At 44.9% G+C, this 18,476-nt stretch overlaps 1 non-coding gene across 1 annotated transcript; it reads right to left on the bottom strand.

Annotated features, from left to right (window-relative positions):
- Positions 1–1,722: 1,722 nt before the first annotated feature.
- Positions 1,723–1,829, bottom strand: LOC115069951. The gene has a single exon (XR_003849184.1). It is a non-coding gene; the product is annotated as a U6 spliceosomal RNA (small nuclear RNA).
- Positions 1,830–18,476: the final 16,647 nt, after the last annotated feature.

The raw sequence follows: 18,476 nt of genomic DNA, 5'->3' as shown, positions 1-18,476 counted from the left end.
GTACAAATCTAATGTTTATTGACGGAAATTGAGGGCCGGGAGTGATGGTGCAGGCAGATCTCTGTGAGATCGGGGGCAGTCTGGTCTATATAGTAAGTTCCAGGCCTGCTGGGGCCACAAGAAGACCTCATCTTAAAATGACAAAAAAAACAAAAAAAAATCCCAAAACAAAATTAACTGAAAGGTACCACTTTAAGCATTTTGTTTTCTTTTCGTTGTTGTGTGCTACGGGTATGGAAATAACATGAAATTGTGTGTGCTGATCCTCGTCTAGTGACATACTGAATGTTTATTATTGACAATAACACAATTGTTTAAATATTATATGCCATACAATCAAAATGCATAACTTTTTTTCTTTAATCTTTTTTTAAAAAAATATTATTTATTTATTATTTTTATTTTGTGTGTATGCGTGTATTGCCGGCATGTAGATAAGTGCACCCATGTTGTGCAATGCTTGCAGAAGTCAGAAGAGACTGTGGGATCCCTTGGGACTGGAGTTATGGACAGTTGTTAGCTGCCATGTGGGTACTGGGAACTGAATCCAGGTCCTCCAGACCCAAAAAACATTTTTTAAAAGAATTCCCTTTTGAGATGAATTAAAGGGTTCCTGTATGAGCACTGCCACAGCTTCTATTGAGCCTTGTACTAGAGATTTCCGCCAATACAGAGACAAAGAAAACACATAGGAATTAAAAGAAATGGGACTGGAGAGATGGCTCAGCAGTTAAGAGCACTGGCTGCTCTTGCAGAGGACCCAGGTTCGGTTCCCAACACTCACTGACTGTTCTTGCAGAAGACCTGGATTCGATTCCCAGCACCCACAATGGCAGCTAACAACTGTCCATAACTCCAGTTCCAGGGGATCTGACAGCCTCTTCTGTCTTCTGCAGGCACAACATGGGTGTACTTACATACATGCAGGCATAACACTCATACACATAAAATAAAAAAACAAATAAAATATTAAAAAATATTTGTATTGATTCTTTGAGAATTTCATACAATGTATTTTGGTACACATTCAGAACCCCCTCCACCTCCAACCCATCCTACTACCTCCAACTTTATGTTTTCTATTAATATTTTTTTTGTCTTTTTGAGACAGGGTCTTCCTGTAGCCCCAGCTGGCCTGGAACTCCCTATGTAGACCAGGCTGGCCTTGAATTCACAGAGATCTGCCTGTCTCTGCCTCCTGTGTGTTGGGATTAAAGGCATGTGCCACAATACCCAGCTTATTATTTTCTTAAAGGCCTATCAAGTCAATTTGTGTTCTCCAAATAATATTGGGTGTGGGTCCCTCCCTTGGAGTTTGGTCAGCCTACCAGATGTTACACCCTTAAAGAAAGCTGACTCTCTCTCTCCCAGCAGCTACCAGTTACCAAAAGATCTTCAGTTAGGGCTGGGGCTTCCTGCCCCTATCCATGCTGGGTTTAGGTTTGGTATGGGCTTGTACAGGTCTTGTGCATGCTGCCACAAGTGCTGTGGGTTCATGTGTGTAATTGCCCTTTGGTATCCAGACAACAGAGTTTCCATGTATTCATCCACCGCATCTGATCTTATAGTCTTTCTGACCCCTCTTCTGCAATGATCCCTGAACCTTGGGAGGAGAGGCTGTGATATAGGTGTCCCATGTAGGGCTGAGCACTCTGCAGTCTCTTATTTCCTGCACATTGGCCAGTTACGGGTCTCTGTTAATTGTCATCTACTGCAAGAAGAAAAAGTATGGAATGCTTCATGAATTTGTGTAACCGCCTTGTGCAGGGGTCATGTTAATTCTTTCTGCGTCATTCCAGTTTTAGTACATGTGCTGCTGAAGTGAGCATGAGTTATTCTTTTTTCTTATTTTTTTTAAATTTTATTTATTATTTTTATTTTATGTGTATGCATGTATTGCCTGCATGTAGGTGAGTGCGCCCATGTCATGCAATGCCCGTGGAGGTCAGAGAGGCTGTTGAATTCCCTGGGACTGGAGTTACAGACAGTTGTTAGCTGCCATGTGGGTGCTGGGATTCAAACCAGGGTCTTCTGCAAGAATAACCAGTTCTTAACCACTGAGCCATCTCTCCAGCCCTTATTTTTAATTTTCACATGCGTGTGTTGTGTGCACACTGTATGTATATATGTTTGTGGGGTGGTGTGCATGTATGTGTGTGCATGTAGAGACCTTCTTAAAGTCCATGTCAGGTGTCTTCCTCAACTGTTCTTAATCTTGGTTTTTTATTTTTGTTTTTGTTTTTTTTATCTTTTTGAGACAGGGTCTCCCTATAGCCCCAGTTGTCCTGGAATTCACTATGTAGATGAGGCTGGACTCAAACTCACAAAGATCTACCTGCCTCTGCCTCCCAAGTACTGGGATGAAAGGCGTGCACCCCCATGCCTGTCTTTGTTTTGGTTTTTTTTGTTGTTGTTTTGAGACAGTGTCTCTCACTGAACCTGAAGCTCCTGATTCTGCTAGGCTGGCTGACTAGGGAGCTCCAGGGATCTTCCTGTCTCTGCATCTCTTGCATCAGGATTACAGATGTGCAATGCCATGTCTGAACTTGGGTCCTCATACTTGTGCAGCAAATGTTTTACAGAGCCATCTCCTCACTCTCGAAAAGATATTCTTGTGTGTGTGTGTGTGTGTGTGTGTGTGTAGGGTACATTTACCTGTCCATGTATGTGTGAAGTTCAACGGTATCTTCTATCACTCTCTGACCCCCCCACCCCTTTTATCAAGGTCTCTTACTGAACCTAGAGCTCGCCCAAAAGGTATTCTTTAACTTAAAAAATATTCTGAAGGTTACACATTAAAGAATTGATAGGGTGGGGTAGGAGGAAAGACATTTTCTTCAGTGATGTAACCACTGGTAAGCAGCCCATGCTCCTATAAACAAACCCTCACTCATATTCCTGTAAGCAACCTCACTGGCTCACAGAGACACAATAAACAAGACATGGAAGTAGGAGGAGAGCTTGTTAGGAAGAAGGAGATCAGCAGGCATGAGAGAGGAAAGGAGTGATGGCTTGAACATCATGGAGATACAGTATACATGCATGAAAGGGTCATAATGAACCCATTATTATGTATTATCAGTACATGATAATAAAACATAATTAAAATATTCTAAGGGTAAATGTTTAATTCAATGAACCTAACCAGTAGACAATTTGTTGTTGTTTGAGACAGGGTCTCACTCCATGGTCCAGGCTTGCTTGGAACTTACTTTGTAGCCCAAGTTGGTCTCAAACCCATGGTAATCCTTCTGTGTGTCAGCCTCTCTAGTGTTAGAATTACAGATGTGAGCTGCCACTCTTCTAATGAATAGTTTTATGGCAAATGGCATTAACTGTGTCTTCCTTAAACTAACACATAAGGGAACTGCCTCTAAAACAAGCCTAACCAGATGACACAGACACTCATCTTTCTACCATTGAAGTTGGGCTCACAGCCCCTGTGTCTTGAAAGCTCCTGCTGAGCCCCCTTCACCTGCCTGACATCCCTGACTCCTTCTCACCCCTTCGTCCCTTCTCCATCTACCTGTGAGATTCTAATCACATTACTCCATTCTCTTGGCCACAGGACCATAAACTGAGCCTTAAAAACTAGTTTTTTAGATTTGTTTATTTGTATGCGCATGTGTCAGTGTAAGCACATGTGGTGGAGTGTGCATGCCTCTGCACTTGCAGAGGCCAGAAGCATGTCAGATGTTCCCTCTTCTCTCTCTCTCTCTCTCTCTCTCTCTCTCTCTCTCTCTCTCTCTCTCGCTAATGCCTTTGAGGTTTGAGGCAGAGTCTCTTCCTGAACTTGGGGCTCATGTTTTCTCAGCTAGGCTGGAAACCACCAAGTCCCAATGATCCTCCTCTCTCTGCCCCTCTAAGAGCTGAGGTTACAGATATGTAAGGGATTCCTGGCTTGTTACATGGGTGATGGGATCCAAACACTTGTCTTTATGATTATGCAACAAGTATTCTTAAGTGCTGAGCCATGATGAATTTCCCTTTGCCTTGCCAGAATCCACTACTATTTATTGTGTGTCAATTAGAGGCTTTATATAGTCCCTTCTCCTCTCTACTCTACTTCAATCATTAAGCAAACTGGAACATTTTCAAAGGATTTAATTGTATTTGGCTTACTTATATATTACTTTACAGGGTTTTTTTTGGTTTAATTTTTAAAATTTATTTTTATGAGTATTTTGCCTGCATATATGTAAGTGCACTGTGTGCCTGCAATGCCTGCAGAGACCAGAAGAGGGCATAAGATCCCTTGGAACTGGAATCATGGACAGTGTTATGCCATGTGAGTACTGGAAATCAAACCTGGGTCCTCTAAGAGAAGCCAGTGCTCTTAGCTTTGGAGCCATCTTTCCAGTCCCCTTTGTTTTGTTGTTGTTTGTTTTTTAAATTACATGTATACGTGTGCATCTGTATGCATGGGTATGTGCATGTGAGTGCAAGTATCTGTGAAGGTCAGAAGAAGGCATTGGACCTGGAGTTACAGACAGTTGTAAACCACTCAACGTGGGTGCTGGGAATGAACTTGGGTCCTCTGCAAAAGCACTACACGCTCTTAACCACAGAACCATGTCTTAGCCCTTTTACTACACACATTTTATAAGCAAGGTTTTCCTAGTTGGCTTAAAACAAGCCACTTCATTTTAAAACCTTAAATGTGAACTTCTGTTATCACATGTGTATGTACCCTTTGAGGCTATGTGTTCTGGGTTTATTTATCCTACAAGACAGATAGCAACTTTTCCTGGCACTTTGAATCTTCTAGCCTAGGGATAGGCAAACTTCTGTAAAGAGCCAGATAGTAAATAGTTGGGGCTTTTCAGAACAGATGGTTTCTCTTACCACTCTTCAACTGCTGTTGGAGCCCTAGACACTGTACAAGTAAATGGGTGTGGTTTTGCACCAATAAACGGACACTGAAACTTGAATTAATGTTTACCATATATCATTAAACATTCTTTTTGTTTATATTTATTTTATTCTCTGTAGTGCTGGAAATTGAGCTCAGGGACTCATGAATGCTAGGCAAGGACTCTACCACTGAGTTATATTCCCAGTCTTTTTCTTTTGATTAAAAGAATTAAAATGTCAGGGGCTGGAGAGATGGCTCAGGGATTAAGAGCACTAAGTGCTCTTGCAGAGGACATAGGTCCGATTCCCAACACCCACATGGTGGCTAACAACTGCTCTTAAGTCCAGTTCCAGGGGAATACAATGCCCTCTTCTGACCTCCACAGGTATTGCACACATAGGTGCACTTACTTGCAGGTAATAATAAATAAAATATTTTTAAAAATAAGAATTAAAATGTCAAAATCATTCTTACTTTACAGGCCATACTAAAAGATGGTGGCCATCCTGTGGGCCACAGGATGCCAACCCCTGCTCTCAGCCCCCAATTTATTATGCTTTATTGGGGCTGGAGAGATGGCTCAGCGATTAAGAACGCTGGTTGTTCTTGCAGAAGACCTGGGTTCAAATCCCAGCACCCACATGGCAGCTAACAACCATCCATAACTCCAGTTCCAGGGGATCCAACAGCCTCTTTTGACCTCTGCAGGCATTGCACAACATGGGTGCACTTACCTACTGTTGGGTCCAGGAGTTGGGAATAATTAGAGACAGACAGTAACAAATTTTAAAAAGTTTTATTTAAGAAAAAATTAGTTATTCCAGCTAGCTGGGGCTGCGACTCTCATGCTGATTGTAGAGTGGAGCCCCATTTTGCAGTTAACAAGCACAAAAACCATGACCTTTATTCTCATTGGTTAGTTTTCATGGTCAGACCACGGGTCTATATTTCATTGGCCAAATTTCTCTGGTTTAATGTGTTTCAGAGACTCTGACCATTATCTCCCCGGCCAGATGTGCTGTTCCTCCCTGATTGGTGGACCTGGGTTTGGGGACTGATCTAATCTTAACAACCAGTTTCCAGTAAATGGTAACTTATGGTTCCAGGAAACAGAAACTTAAAGTTTCTGGGAAACAAATTTATTGGAGCTGACATGGCTTGTACAAAATGGAGTTGGCCTGGTTCCTTCATTTCCCTCTTGAGTTGTAACTTGGGTTAAATCTTTAAGCCATAGCAAGCAAGCATCTGTACAGAAACTAAATAGGTAGCAGTTAGCAAGCAGTCATTTGAGACAAGGGGTCCTCCTGAGCAACCTGATTGGGTGCGGAGGACCATTAGTTGGATAGTCTGTAGGCGGGTCCTTATAAATCTAAGGAGGGCATTGAGGAGACATGGACCACAGGTGAGGGCCATCATTAGGAGGAGTAGGGGTCCTGCTAGGGCCATGATAAGGGTAGTCAACCAGGGGGACCAGGAGAATAAGGACTCATACCAGTTTTGTTGTTGGAGTCTGTCATTTTCCCTTTCTTGGAGTCTTTCACACAATGTGGCTAAAGATTCTCTAATTACCCCCAATGATTGACATAAAAACAACATTGTTTTCCCAGGGCAGCACAGAGGCCACCTTTCTCTAGGACAAGTAGGTCTAGACCTCTCCGGTTTTGCAAAGCCACTTCAGCTAGGGAGGAGAGGGGCTCCTCCAGGTGTTTAACCGAATTTTCCAGGGCCCGAAGGTCCAAGTCTACAGCAAGTCAGAGGGCCCAGTAGTTTTGGTCTTGTAAGGTTAAGGCGGATGTTCCTGCACCTGTGGCAGTGGTAACCCCAACACCTAACAGGGTGGAGAGCACCACCGCTGTAGTCCCTAGGGCTCTCCGAGACCTAAAAAGGGGGTTAGAGTGGGCCTTGACTTCTATGTCAGATCTATAATAGAGGTGGGGGACCAATTGTAACAAGATGCAAAAATCTCCCCAATGATTGAGGACAGTGGAATGAAGGCAAGTGGTGAGCCCAGTAGAACATGCCCACCAAGTGGAATTCTGGAGGGACACATAAGGAACAGATTCATTTAGAGAGAGTTGGGTGGTGGAGTTACAGAGATGTTGGTATAAAGAGGGGACCGACCCTCCCCTGGGTATGATGCAGAGTCCTTCTCCAGATACCAGAGTGAGAGTGAGCCCTCCTCTACCAGTAGGAGGACCCATTCTACAGGCAGAGGCATCAGCAGTTAGGGAATAGTTTCCTAAGACTGCTATGCCCTCATAATATGGGGGCCTTGGGTCCAGACAGAGCCAACAGCTTTTGGTAAGATTAATGTTGGTAGCATTGAGAGCTAGGAAGGCTGCAGCTATGAGAGCTAGTGGACCCTGTGTTGTCAGCTGAGTTGGAGTAGGAGATGGGTGATTGACTGGGTTTGGGGTGGTGATGACACCTCTGGTAGACTGGAATATGCTAGAAGCAGGGACCCGAATTGCAATGGCCTGGGGGGCTGGCAGTATGGGTTTAGGGCCTACAGGTGTTACAAGGTTTTTCCTAGCCAGGAGACTACAGTAAACAGGACTCCGGGGTGGCCCCAATACATAGAGCCGAAGGCCCCAAGTGTATCCGCGATACCATAAGGGCAGGGCGCTGGGATCCCTACCTTGAGAGGTGAATTTCAAGATAAGGGGGTTGCGCTTGTTGGAACATGGTCCCTGGAACAGGGGGCCGGATGCTGTCCAGCCTGAGGAGCGGCTTCCAGATGTCCGAGATACCGTGATGAGGTCGTCCCCAACAGGGGGCTTCCAGTCACTATCACCCGTGGAGACGCAGGACCAGGACTAGCAAAAGACGCATTCTGTTCCTCCGCAGCCCGGGTTGCTTCGAGGCGGAGTCCCTGGGACAGACATACCATTTCTGCAGTCGGAGCTCGTTCCGGGGTGGCTGGCCTGGTGCATCCATAGGGAGAGTTATCAGGGCAGTACATCTCGGGCTCGAACCAATCAGGCTCTTTTGCGGCTCCCCAGGTTCCGTCCAGGAGATCCCAGAGGTCAAATGTCAGGTCAGGGTACCAAGTACCAGGTGGAGCCAGGTGGGAGGTGGTATTGGCTGTGGCTCCGGTGACAGTATTGGTGAGGACCCGGGTGAGGTTTTGAGCCCGGTGGGGGGATTTTGGATGTCCTGGAAGGCAAATGGGAAGAAGAGAGAAACAGAGAAGGAATAAAAAACTCAGGGAACAGCTGTGAGTCTTAGCTTGAGAGGACTGTGTGGTGGACGAGTCGCTTTTCATCTTTTGTCTGGATCGTCTGAGCAGCCTTTAGGTACAGGCTTCAGGTGTGAGTGATGTATCCAGGTCTTAATATCATCAACTTTGACTGCTGTGGGGGTAGTCAGGATCATAGTGTGTGGACCTTTCCAGTGGGGTCCGAGAGTCTCCTTGTGATGAGGTCACCTGGTTTAAACATAATGCTGTGGCCGGATTGGAGGCAGCTCATATACCCGTATCAGCAGAGGGAAGATATTATCCTGGGTCTTCTGCAATGCCTGGATGGACTCAAGAAACTTGAACTCAGATAAATCAATTAAAACATCGGATGGTAGCTTAGGGAGTAGCGGAGGCAGTTTGCCATACATGATTTCCTAAGTAGTTAGACCATAAGTGTATAGGGTATTTCTAACCTTGTATAGGGAGAAGGGCAGGAGGCCCATCCAGTCATCGCCAGTTTCTAGAGTTAAATTGGTTAAAGTCTACTTGAGGGTCCAATTCATCTTTTATACCTGTCCTGAACTCTGGGGGTGGTATGCACAATGTAATTTCCAATCAGTCCCCAATGCTTTTAGTAAGCCCTGTGTTACCTTAGATATGAATGCAGGTCTGTTGTCCAATCCTATGACAGAGGGTAGGCCATACCTGGGAATTAGTTCATCTATTATCTTCTTGATTACTGTCGAGGCAGTCTCTCCTTTGGTGGGGAAGGCCTCCACCCAGCCTGAAAATGTATCTATAAAAACTAGGAGATATCTATAACCAAACCTACCAGGTTTGACTTCAGTAAAGTCCACTTACCAGTGGACTCCGGGTGCAGTTCCTCTCTCTTGCCAAGCAGGGTATTTATATCATGGGAATTTGTGGCCAGGCAAGGGAGGCTATGAGCTGGCGTAGTTTAAAAATCTTGTAGGGCATCAAGAGTTCCCTTAATTTTCTCTGTCCTAGGTGGGTCCCGTGGTGGAGTTTTCATATCAGGGACTCAGCTAAGTCTTGGGGTAAGATGAGTCTCCCATCAGTGGTGTACCTCCATCCGTTTTTGGTCTTGGTGTGAGGTAGTGAGGCGAAGTTCTCATCATCCTTCTGTGAATAGATGGGCTTCTTTGGCAGGGTAGGAGCTGGCAAGGCAATTACCATTTCTGTGGTTTCCAAAGCTGCTGTCCTGGTGGCCAGGTCTGCCTTTCTGTTGCCCCGGGCCTCTGGAGAACCCCTCTTCTGGTGCCCTGGGCAGTGAATGATGGCAAGTTTCTGGGGGAGCCAGAGGGTGGCAAGCAGGTCTAGAATCTCTTGTTTATTTTTGATGGTTTTTTCCTTCTGCTGTCAGTAGTCCCCTCTCTTGGTAGATGGCCCCATGGATGTGTGCTGTAGCAAAGGCATAGTGACTGTCCGTGTAGATGTTGACAGTTTTATCTTTTCCCAGATGTAAGGCCTTGGTTAAGGCAATCAATTCAGCCTTTTGGGCCGAAGTCCCAGTAGGCAAGGATGTGGCCCATTTCATTTCAGTCAAGGTGACTACCCCTGCCCCCACGTACTTGGTTCCCCCCCACATGAAGCTGCTGCCATCGGTATAGAAGGTGGCATCTGGATCTTTCCATGGCATGTCTGTCAGATCCTGTCTGATTCCATGTATCTGGTGCAGGATCTCGGTGCAGTCATGCAAGATCTCAGGTTCCAGATCAGGCAGCAGGGTAGCTGGATTGAGGGAAGCACTAGGGAGGAACCTTATGTGGGGGGGGTGTTGAGGAGCAGTGCCTCATAATGGGTCAGTCCAGCATTTGTCATCCATCAGTCTGGAGGGTTCTTGAGTACCCCTTTGATAGAATGAGGGGTGGTTATAGTTAAGGGTTGACCCAAAGTCAGCTTGTCCACATCCTTGACCAGGAATGTGGTTGCAGCAATGGTGCAGAGACAACTGGGCCACCCAGCTGCTACAGAGTCTAGTCTTTTTGATAGGTAAGCTACTGGCCTTTTCCAGGGTCCTAGTTGCTGGGTCAAAACTCTTTTTGCAATTCCCAATTTCTCATCTACATATATTTCTTGCAGCTTATTGATATCAGGCAGAGCCAGAGTGGGGGCCTTTAACAAAGTTTCTTTAAGGGTTTGGAAGGCTCAGTCCTGTTCATCTGTCCAGCAAAAAGACTATTCTGTCCCTCTAGTTGCCTCATATAAAGGTTGGCTAACTCAGCAAATCTTGGGATCCAGAGCCTACGAAACCCAGCCGGCCCCAAAAACTCCCGGAGTTGCCTCCTGGACTTTGGGGAAGGTATGGCAAAGATAGTTTGATTGCAGGCTGGGGACAGTCAGCGTTGGTCCTCCTTTAAAATATAGCCCAAATAGGTCACTTGTGAGGTGCAGAGCCAGGCCTTTTTAGCAGACACTTTATAACCAAGTTGACCTAGGGCTTGAAGCAAGTCTCTTGTGGCTCTCTCACAGGAGATCTCATCCTGTGCTGCTACTAGAAGGTCATCTACATATTGGAGAAGGCATACTTCTGGGTGAGAGGCGCGGTACTCACATACGTCCTGGTGGAGGGCCTCGTCAAAGATGGTGGGAGAGTTCTTCAATCCTTGTGGTAACTGAGTCCAAGTGAGTTGGCTGCTGAGCCCTCAGTCTGGGTCATGCCATTCAAAGGCAAAGAGAGGCTGGTTTTGGACTCAAGGGATAGGCTGAAGAAGGCATCCTTCAGGTCCAACACCAATAGACTTTCAAGGTGGGGCTAAGAGAGCTCAAGAGGGTATAGAGGTTAGGCACTGTTGGGTGAATATCCTCGACTCTTCAGTTGACTTCTCTCAGGTCCTGGAGTGGCCTATAATCCTTAGTTCCTGGCTTCTTAATGGGAAAGGGGGGGTATTCCAGGGTGACTGGCAGGGTATCAGGATGCCATGTTTCAAAAGACGGTTGATGTGTTTGGTGATGCCTGCCTTTGCCTCAGGGGTCATGGAATATTGTTTTATTCAGACAGGCTGTGCTCCCGTTTTTAGAGTCACTACCACTGGGGGCCATTTTATGGCCAGCCCTGGTGGGTTAGTCTCTGCCCATACCCCTGGTACTAGCTTTTGGAATTTAGTTGGGATCAGGGATAGCTCAAAGGTGGGCAAAGGAGTGAAAATCCTGAATTGGAGGGCCTCGTCAAAGATGGTGGGAGAGTTCTTCAATCCTTGTGGTAACTGAGTCCAAGTGAGTTGGCTGCTGAGCCCTCAGTCTGGGTCATGCCATTCAAAGGCAAAGAGAGGCTGGTTTTGGACTCAAGGGATAGGCTGAAGAAGGCATCCTTCAGGTCCAACACCAATAGACTTTCAAGGTGGGGCTAAGAGAGCTCAAGAGGGTATAGAGGTTAGGCACTGTTGGGTGAATATCCTCGACTCTTCAGTTGACTTCTCTCAGGTCCTGGAGTGGCCTATAATCCTTAGTTCCTGGCTTCTTAATGGGAAAGGGGGGGTATTCCAGGGTGACTGGCAGGGTATCAGGATGCCATGTTTCAAAAGACGGTTGATGTGTTTGGTGATGCCTGCCTTTGCCTCAGGGGTCATGGAATATTGTTTTATTCAGACAGGCTGTGCTCCCGTTTTTAGAGTCACTACCACTGGGGGCCATTTTATGGCCAGCCCTGGTGGGTTAGTCTCTGCCCATACCCCTGGTACTAGCTTTTGGAATTTAGTTGGGATCAGGGATAGCTCAAAGGTGGGCAAAGGAGTGAAAATCCTGAATTCATCTTCCAAATTGAGGCATAGTACATAAGCCTCCAGTTGTGGAGTAACAATTATCTCCTTGCCAGTAAAATGTATCTGGGCTCGCATTTTAGTTAGGAGGTCTCTGCCCAGCAGTGGGTAAGGACATTCAGGGACTACCATGAAGGAGTGCAAGACTTTTTTGTTACCCAAGTCCGCAGCCCCTTTTGTGGTCCAAGGGTGCTGGGCCACCCTGGTGGCCCCTTGAACCCAGGTGCACTTGTTGGTTAATGCCCCCATGGGTTTTTTTATTACTGAGTATTGAGCCCAGGTGTCCAATGGGAAATCAACCTCCTGCCCCTCCACCTGTAGCGTTACCCAGGGCTCATGGTGGAGGGTCCTCAAGCCCCGTCCCCTTCAGTCCTCAAGTCCCGCCTGCTCCAGAACCTTTGGACCTTCCCTTTTCTTCTTTTGGGGGCATTCCCCCTTCCAATGGCCCATTTCCTTACAATACGCATATTGATCCTTCTTGAGGGGCGGGCAGCCCCCCATTCCCCCATCAGGAAGATCTGGTTCCCTATGCCTAGGTTCTCAGTCCTAGGCTAGGGGGTCTTCTTCATTCAGCCAACAATATCTTGGCCAGCCCCTGGGTCTGCCATTCTTCTGGAGTTTCCCTATCATTATAAACTTTAGTGGTGACCACAACTAATTCAGATAAATTTTTACCTTCAAACCCCTCGAGTCCCTGGAGTTTCTTTTTGATATCTGGAGCTGCTTGATTCACGAAGGCCATATTGACTGCCATTTGGTTCTTGGGAGCTTCAGGGTCCAGGGGAGTATAAGTCCTGTAGGCCTCTAGAAGAGGCTCTAAGTATGCCCCCGGGGCCTCTGTCTTTTCCTGTATCACCTGCCTCACTTTGGACAAATTTTGTGGGCCACCTTGTGGCAGCCCAGAGACCCCCTATAAGAATCTGGTGATAGACCTTCAGGTGCTCCCTACCTTCAGTGGAGTTATAATTCCATCCCACAGTAGGCCGGGTGAGAGGAAAAGCCGCCGCTATAATATCTTCATTGTCTGTGGGGCATCCATCATCCCCAGGGAACAGCTGGCAACATTCCCTTCTAATAGGATCTCTTTCCTCCATGGTGAAAAGAACCTGTAGTAACTGTTGGCAGTCATCCCATGTGGGCTGATGAGTAAAAAGCACAGTGTCTAGGAGGGTTATGAGGGCTTGGGGTTTCTCCATGAAGGAGGGGGTTTGTAATTTCCAGTTATATAGATCACTGGTGGAAAAGGGGAAGTAGGCCAGGGGGGCTACTCCATGTTCATGGGGGGGGCTACCTCCCTCAGAGGCAATGCCCTGACAATCCTGTCTCCCCCTTTTGAGCACGTATGAGGTGGGCTGGGGTCTGGTGGGGGATTGGGAGGAGTCAGAAGATGATGTAGCCTGGTTCTTTGGTGGCTCCAGTCATGAAGAGGGGGACCATTCTGCTGAGGAGGCGCCACATAGGGCGGGGGAAGAAAATCTTCCTCTGGTCCCGAGGGAGGAAGAATTGAGGAGGACCAAGGGGGTCCCTGTCGGTCTCTCTCCTTGACGGGAAGGAGGGTCTCAGTAGCTTTGGGATCTAACAGGGCAGGAATAGGCCAGGCATACCAAAGACAACTTCATGAACTCTGTAAATAAGGGTTAGGTTGAAAGAACCCTCTAGGGGCCATTCCACATTAAAGGATGGCCATTCGAGGGAGCAGAATGTCTGGAGGTGGCCAGGTTTGACTCAGAGCCCAGACATGGTGGAAGCCGCCTTCCAAAAGTCCGAGAAGTGGCCCAGGACCAAGTCTAGGGGACTGGAGGACATCTGCTGCCCCATCCTGAAAGAAAGATAGACTAGGAGGTGAAAGGAGACGAAGATAACGAGAATCAACAGAACAAACAGAAAATGAAAGTGCCAACAACAGTCAGAGTTCAAGAAGGATGGACCCGCGGGGAGGGAAGTATCAATTCGCAGCACCGGTGGAGTCAGACATAAAGAGGACTGCTCCTGTTCCTGACCTGAAGAGGTTAGGTAGAACCTGTCCTCTGCCTCAGGAAGAATTAGGGCATCCCCTAATCTCCTCCAGTTTGGGGATCAATAGCGTGTCTGCCTGATCCCAGTTGAGCCCCAGTTTTATGTCAGGACACCAGAAAAAAACCTTAAAAACAGAAAGTGGCTTACTGAGGCCAGCTTCAGGGGGGTGGGCACCTCTCCAGGTGTCTATCCCAATTTTCCCAGATCCCAGACGAGCCCCCAAAATGTTGGGTCCAGGAGTGGGGAATAATTGGAGACAGACAGTAACAAATTTAGAGAAGTTTTATTTAAGAAAAAATTAGTTATTCCAGCTAGCTGGGGCTGCGACTTTCATGCTGATTGCAGAGTGGAGCCCCATTTTGCAGTTAACAAGCACAAAAACCATGACCTTTATTCTCATTGGTTAGTTCCCGTGGTCAGACCATGGGTCTGTATTTCATTGACCAAATTTCTCTGGGTTAATGTGTTTCAGAGACTCTGACCATTATCTCCCCAGCCAGATGTGCTGTTCCTCCCTGATTGGTGGGCCTGGGTTCAGGGACTTTCTGTGCTGATCTAATCTTATCAGCCAGTTTCCAGTAAATGGTAATTTATGGTTCCAGGGAACAGAAACTTAAGTTTCTGGGAAACTGAAACTTATTGGAATGGACATGGCTTATACAAAATGGAGTTGGCTTGGTTCCTTCACCTACATGCAGGCAATACACACATACACATAAAATAAAAATAATAAATAAAATAAAAAAATTATGCTTTATTGAACAAAAGAAATATTGGCTTTTAACTTTGAGATTATGAAACAATAGGCATTATTTATAGAATATAGAGTAATTTGTTTTCTCCTAAATTGATGAGCATGTATTCAAAGATAGACCTCTAAGATATTAACTGGATAAGGTTTTCTTCTTCCATAAATTCTGACATAACATAAGATCAAACAGAATGATCGTATGATATTCTCAACTTCTCTGTAGTTGTGTCTTGACTATCTAATTTTACATTAAACTAATCGAACATTTATTGCTAATATAAAATCAAGGAAAGAAGCTTTATGATGTAAATCACTTAGTCACAATAATGACTATGCCTCACATTTGTATAGCAACTGATACATGAGAATTATAGATCTATATACTATCTCTTAGGATACTCAAAACAAGCCTGGAGGAGGGCAGACAAGGCATTACTATCATAATTTAAAGAAGAATGGCCCGCCCAAGATTACACAAGGGACAAGGGTGTGGGAGGAGTACTCTGGTTACACCTCTGAATCAGAGTTGACTCCATAAAATACAATGATACAATCGTGCAATTCAAGAACTGGGCAGTGAGTGAATCCTGCTCCTCCAGTGGAGCAGTGACCAGTGTCTCTCACAGAGATGCTTCTGATTGCCAAGGGAAGCTCCACATGCCTAATTATGGGAAATCCAGGTGTTTCCTTCTCTCCTCCTCCCTCCATATGCTTAGGAATTGGAGTGACCTCAGCATTGGCTGTTGCCATAGAGGGGTGATGAAGGTGTTGTAGACACTGGGGACCTGGTGTCACTGCTGAGTCCCGAACATTTCAAAACTATGTCCTTGAAAAGCAACATCCTTATCAACTCTCATTGCCTACACAGGCTTTGTGCATGGTGTCCTTGTATCTAATGAAGCCCTAGCCTGACAACTGTGGTCCGAATCAGACCCAAGTTCCAGCTACTGTTGCCTTGGTGGCTTGTTGAGCTGTGTGCAGCCCATCTGCAAGGAGAGACTTGGATTGAACTTTGTGGCCAATATTTGTGCATCTCCCCTCATCAGTTCTGGGGGGGGGGCAGGGGAGGTGCCTTTTCCTCAGTATTGGACTTTTAGACTAATGTGCCCAACACCAACCAGCTTAGTGTTATAGTTGTTTGGATTCATTCCCTCAGATTCCTCCCTGGATACATTGCAGATGTAGAAATAGATTTCTGTAAAGTATTTAATTGCTTACAAAAAATTTAAATTACTGTGTAGTATACAAAAAAAATGAGATTATGGGGCTGAAAAGATGGTTCAGCAATTCAGAGCACTGGCTGCTCTTGCAGAGGACCTGGGTTCAGTTCCCAGCACCCACATAGTAGCTAGCAACTATACTTAACTCCAATTCCAAGGCTCCTGACACCTTTTTCTGGTCTCTGTGAGCATTGCATGCACAAGATGCACTTATGGAAATATAGGCAAAACACTCATTCACATAAAAATTTTAAAAGTAAAAAAATTAAGCCAGGCATGGTGGTGTACACCTTTAATCCCAGCACTCAGGAGGCAGAGGCAGGTGGATCTCTGTGAGTTCAAGGCAAGCCTGGTCTACATAGTGAGTTCCAGGACAGCTGGGGCTACAGGGAAACCCTGTTTCAAAAAAACACAAAAAACAAAAAAAGACCCCCCCAAAAAATTAAAAGCTCAGTCGTGCTGCCAGATGTGATTACACATGCCTGTTATCTTACTGCTCAGAAGGCTTAGGAGGATCAGGAGTTTGAGGCCAGCCTGGGATACGTAGCAAGACACAATCTCAAACGACAAATCATAAGCATACTATAATGGCACTGGTAATCTTATTAATCCTTAATTAATCTCTTAGCACCATCTAATATGAAGCCTACAGTCAAATTTCCCCACTATTACAAAAATATACTTTTATAGTTGCTTTGTCAAATTAGGATCCTTTGATTGTTATGCCTCTTAAGCTCTGTTTAATTTAGTAAGGGGTTATTTGTTGAAGAAATCCTATCATTAGTCTTGTAGAACTTTCCATATCTTCTGTTATTCATTATCCTTTCTCCTCATAAACCAGTTTTCTCCTCATAAACCAGTAGTTAGATTCAGAGGCTTGATTAGAAACAAATTAAAATCTGTTTGAGGAGGGTGACAGAAACATCTCACAGTGGTCCATGTGGTCTTAATTATACTACATCAGATGGTATATGAGTGCCTGATTGTCTGATAGAGGATACTTCTGGCAGACACTGTAATAATTTCCATCCTAGTATCATTAAGATTATTAAACCCATCTTTCCTAAAACCAGTATAGTGTTTTCACTTTTCATAACATAGGAGTAAAAAAAATATTCAAGCAATTAAATGCCCTTCAAATAGTTGAAGACTTATATGAACAATGCAGATGTTGCCCAAATGCAGACAATGAATAACCATCAGTGCCACTTAAGGTGAACTCAACATTCTGGTCAGCTCCTGCACCAAAGTTAGCATTCAATGGGTAAAAGGCTCAGATGTTCTGCTTGAGAATCCATGAAACTCAGTTACTGGTGATTAGGTGGTGGATTACTTGTTATATTTCTACCACAGCTAGGGCTAGGAGGACAGGCGCAACATCTACCCACTTAGTCATGGCATCCAGTATACAATTTATCTTAAATGAAACTAATAAATGATATAAGTATGGCAAGAGGAAAATCTATGATGTTTTCAGTCTAAGACTCATAATAAGATTTTTTTAGGACTACTTTAAAATATTTTGATTTTAATAGTATTGATATTTGAAAGTGTGTTTGAGCTACTGAAACAAAATACCATAGACTTAGTGGTTTATCAGTTAAAGAAATTTATTTCTTACAATTTTGGAGGTTGGTAAATTCACAATAAAGATGCCAGAAGATCTGATGTCTGGAGAGGGCCTATTTCCTAATGGACAGCTGTTTTTTCACTCTAATCTCACAGCATGGAAGGGGTGACAGGTCTCTCTTAAGTCTCTTTTTAAAAAATATTTTATTTTTATTTTATGTGTATGAGTGTGTTGCCTGCATGTAGGTAAGTACACCGTGTCATAGAAAGCCTGCAGAGGTCAGAAGAGGCTGTTGGATCCCCTGGGACTGGAGTTATTGACAGTTGTTAGCTGCCATGTGGGTGCTGGGATTCAAACCTGAGTCTTCTGGTCCTCTGTAAGAGCAGTCAGTGCTCTTAACTGCTGAGCCATCTCTCTAGCCCCTTAGGTCTCTTTTGTAAGGGCTTTGCCTGGGTGACCTAATCACCTAAAAAGGCTCCACAGCTGAATACCATCTTTTTGGGGGTTAGGATTTCAAATTTTGAGTTCATTGGCCACAAATATTCAGACTGCATTAGTATATAAACCATCTTTCTTTTAAAAATAATTCATTTTTAATCTTTTTTTAAAGTTAAAAGTGGCAGGGGATGGAGCTAGTGAGATGGCTCAGTGGTTAAAAATACTGATTGCTCTTGCAGAAGACAGGGGTTCAATTCCCAGAGCCCATAGGGCAGCTCACAACTGTCAGTACCTCCAATCCTAGGGAATCTAATACCCTCTTCTGACTTCTGTGGGCATTGCATAACACAGGTACACTTGCATACATGTAGGCATAACACTTATACATATAAAATAAAAATAAATCAATAAAAATTTAATAACTTCAAGGCTGGGGTTGTGGTGCACACCTTTAATCCCAGCACTTGGGAGGCAGAGGCAGGCAGATCTCTGAATTCAAGGCCAGCCTGCTCTACATAGTGAATTCCAAACCACCTGGGACTACAGGGAGACCCTGTTTTCAAAAAGACCAAAAAAATGCTACTACTACTACTAATAATAACTTCATTTGAACAGAGATATGAGTACATTTTGAGATACTTAGAAAAGCAATAAATAGATATGTAG

Source organism: Nannospalax galili, unplaced genomic scaffold (genome assembly GCF_000622305.1).
Source record: "Nannospalax galili isolate Female #2095 unplaced genomic scaffold, S.galili_v1.0 scaffold1050, whole genome shotgun sequence".
NCBI lineage: Eukaryota > Metazoa > Chordata > Mammalia > Rodentia > Spalacidae > Nannospalax > Nannospalax galili.
This window is presented reverse-complemented; position numbering and strand designations above follow the sequence as displayed.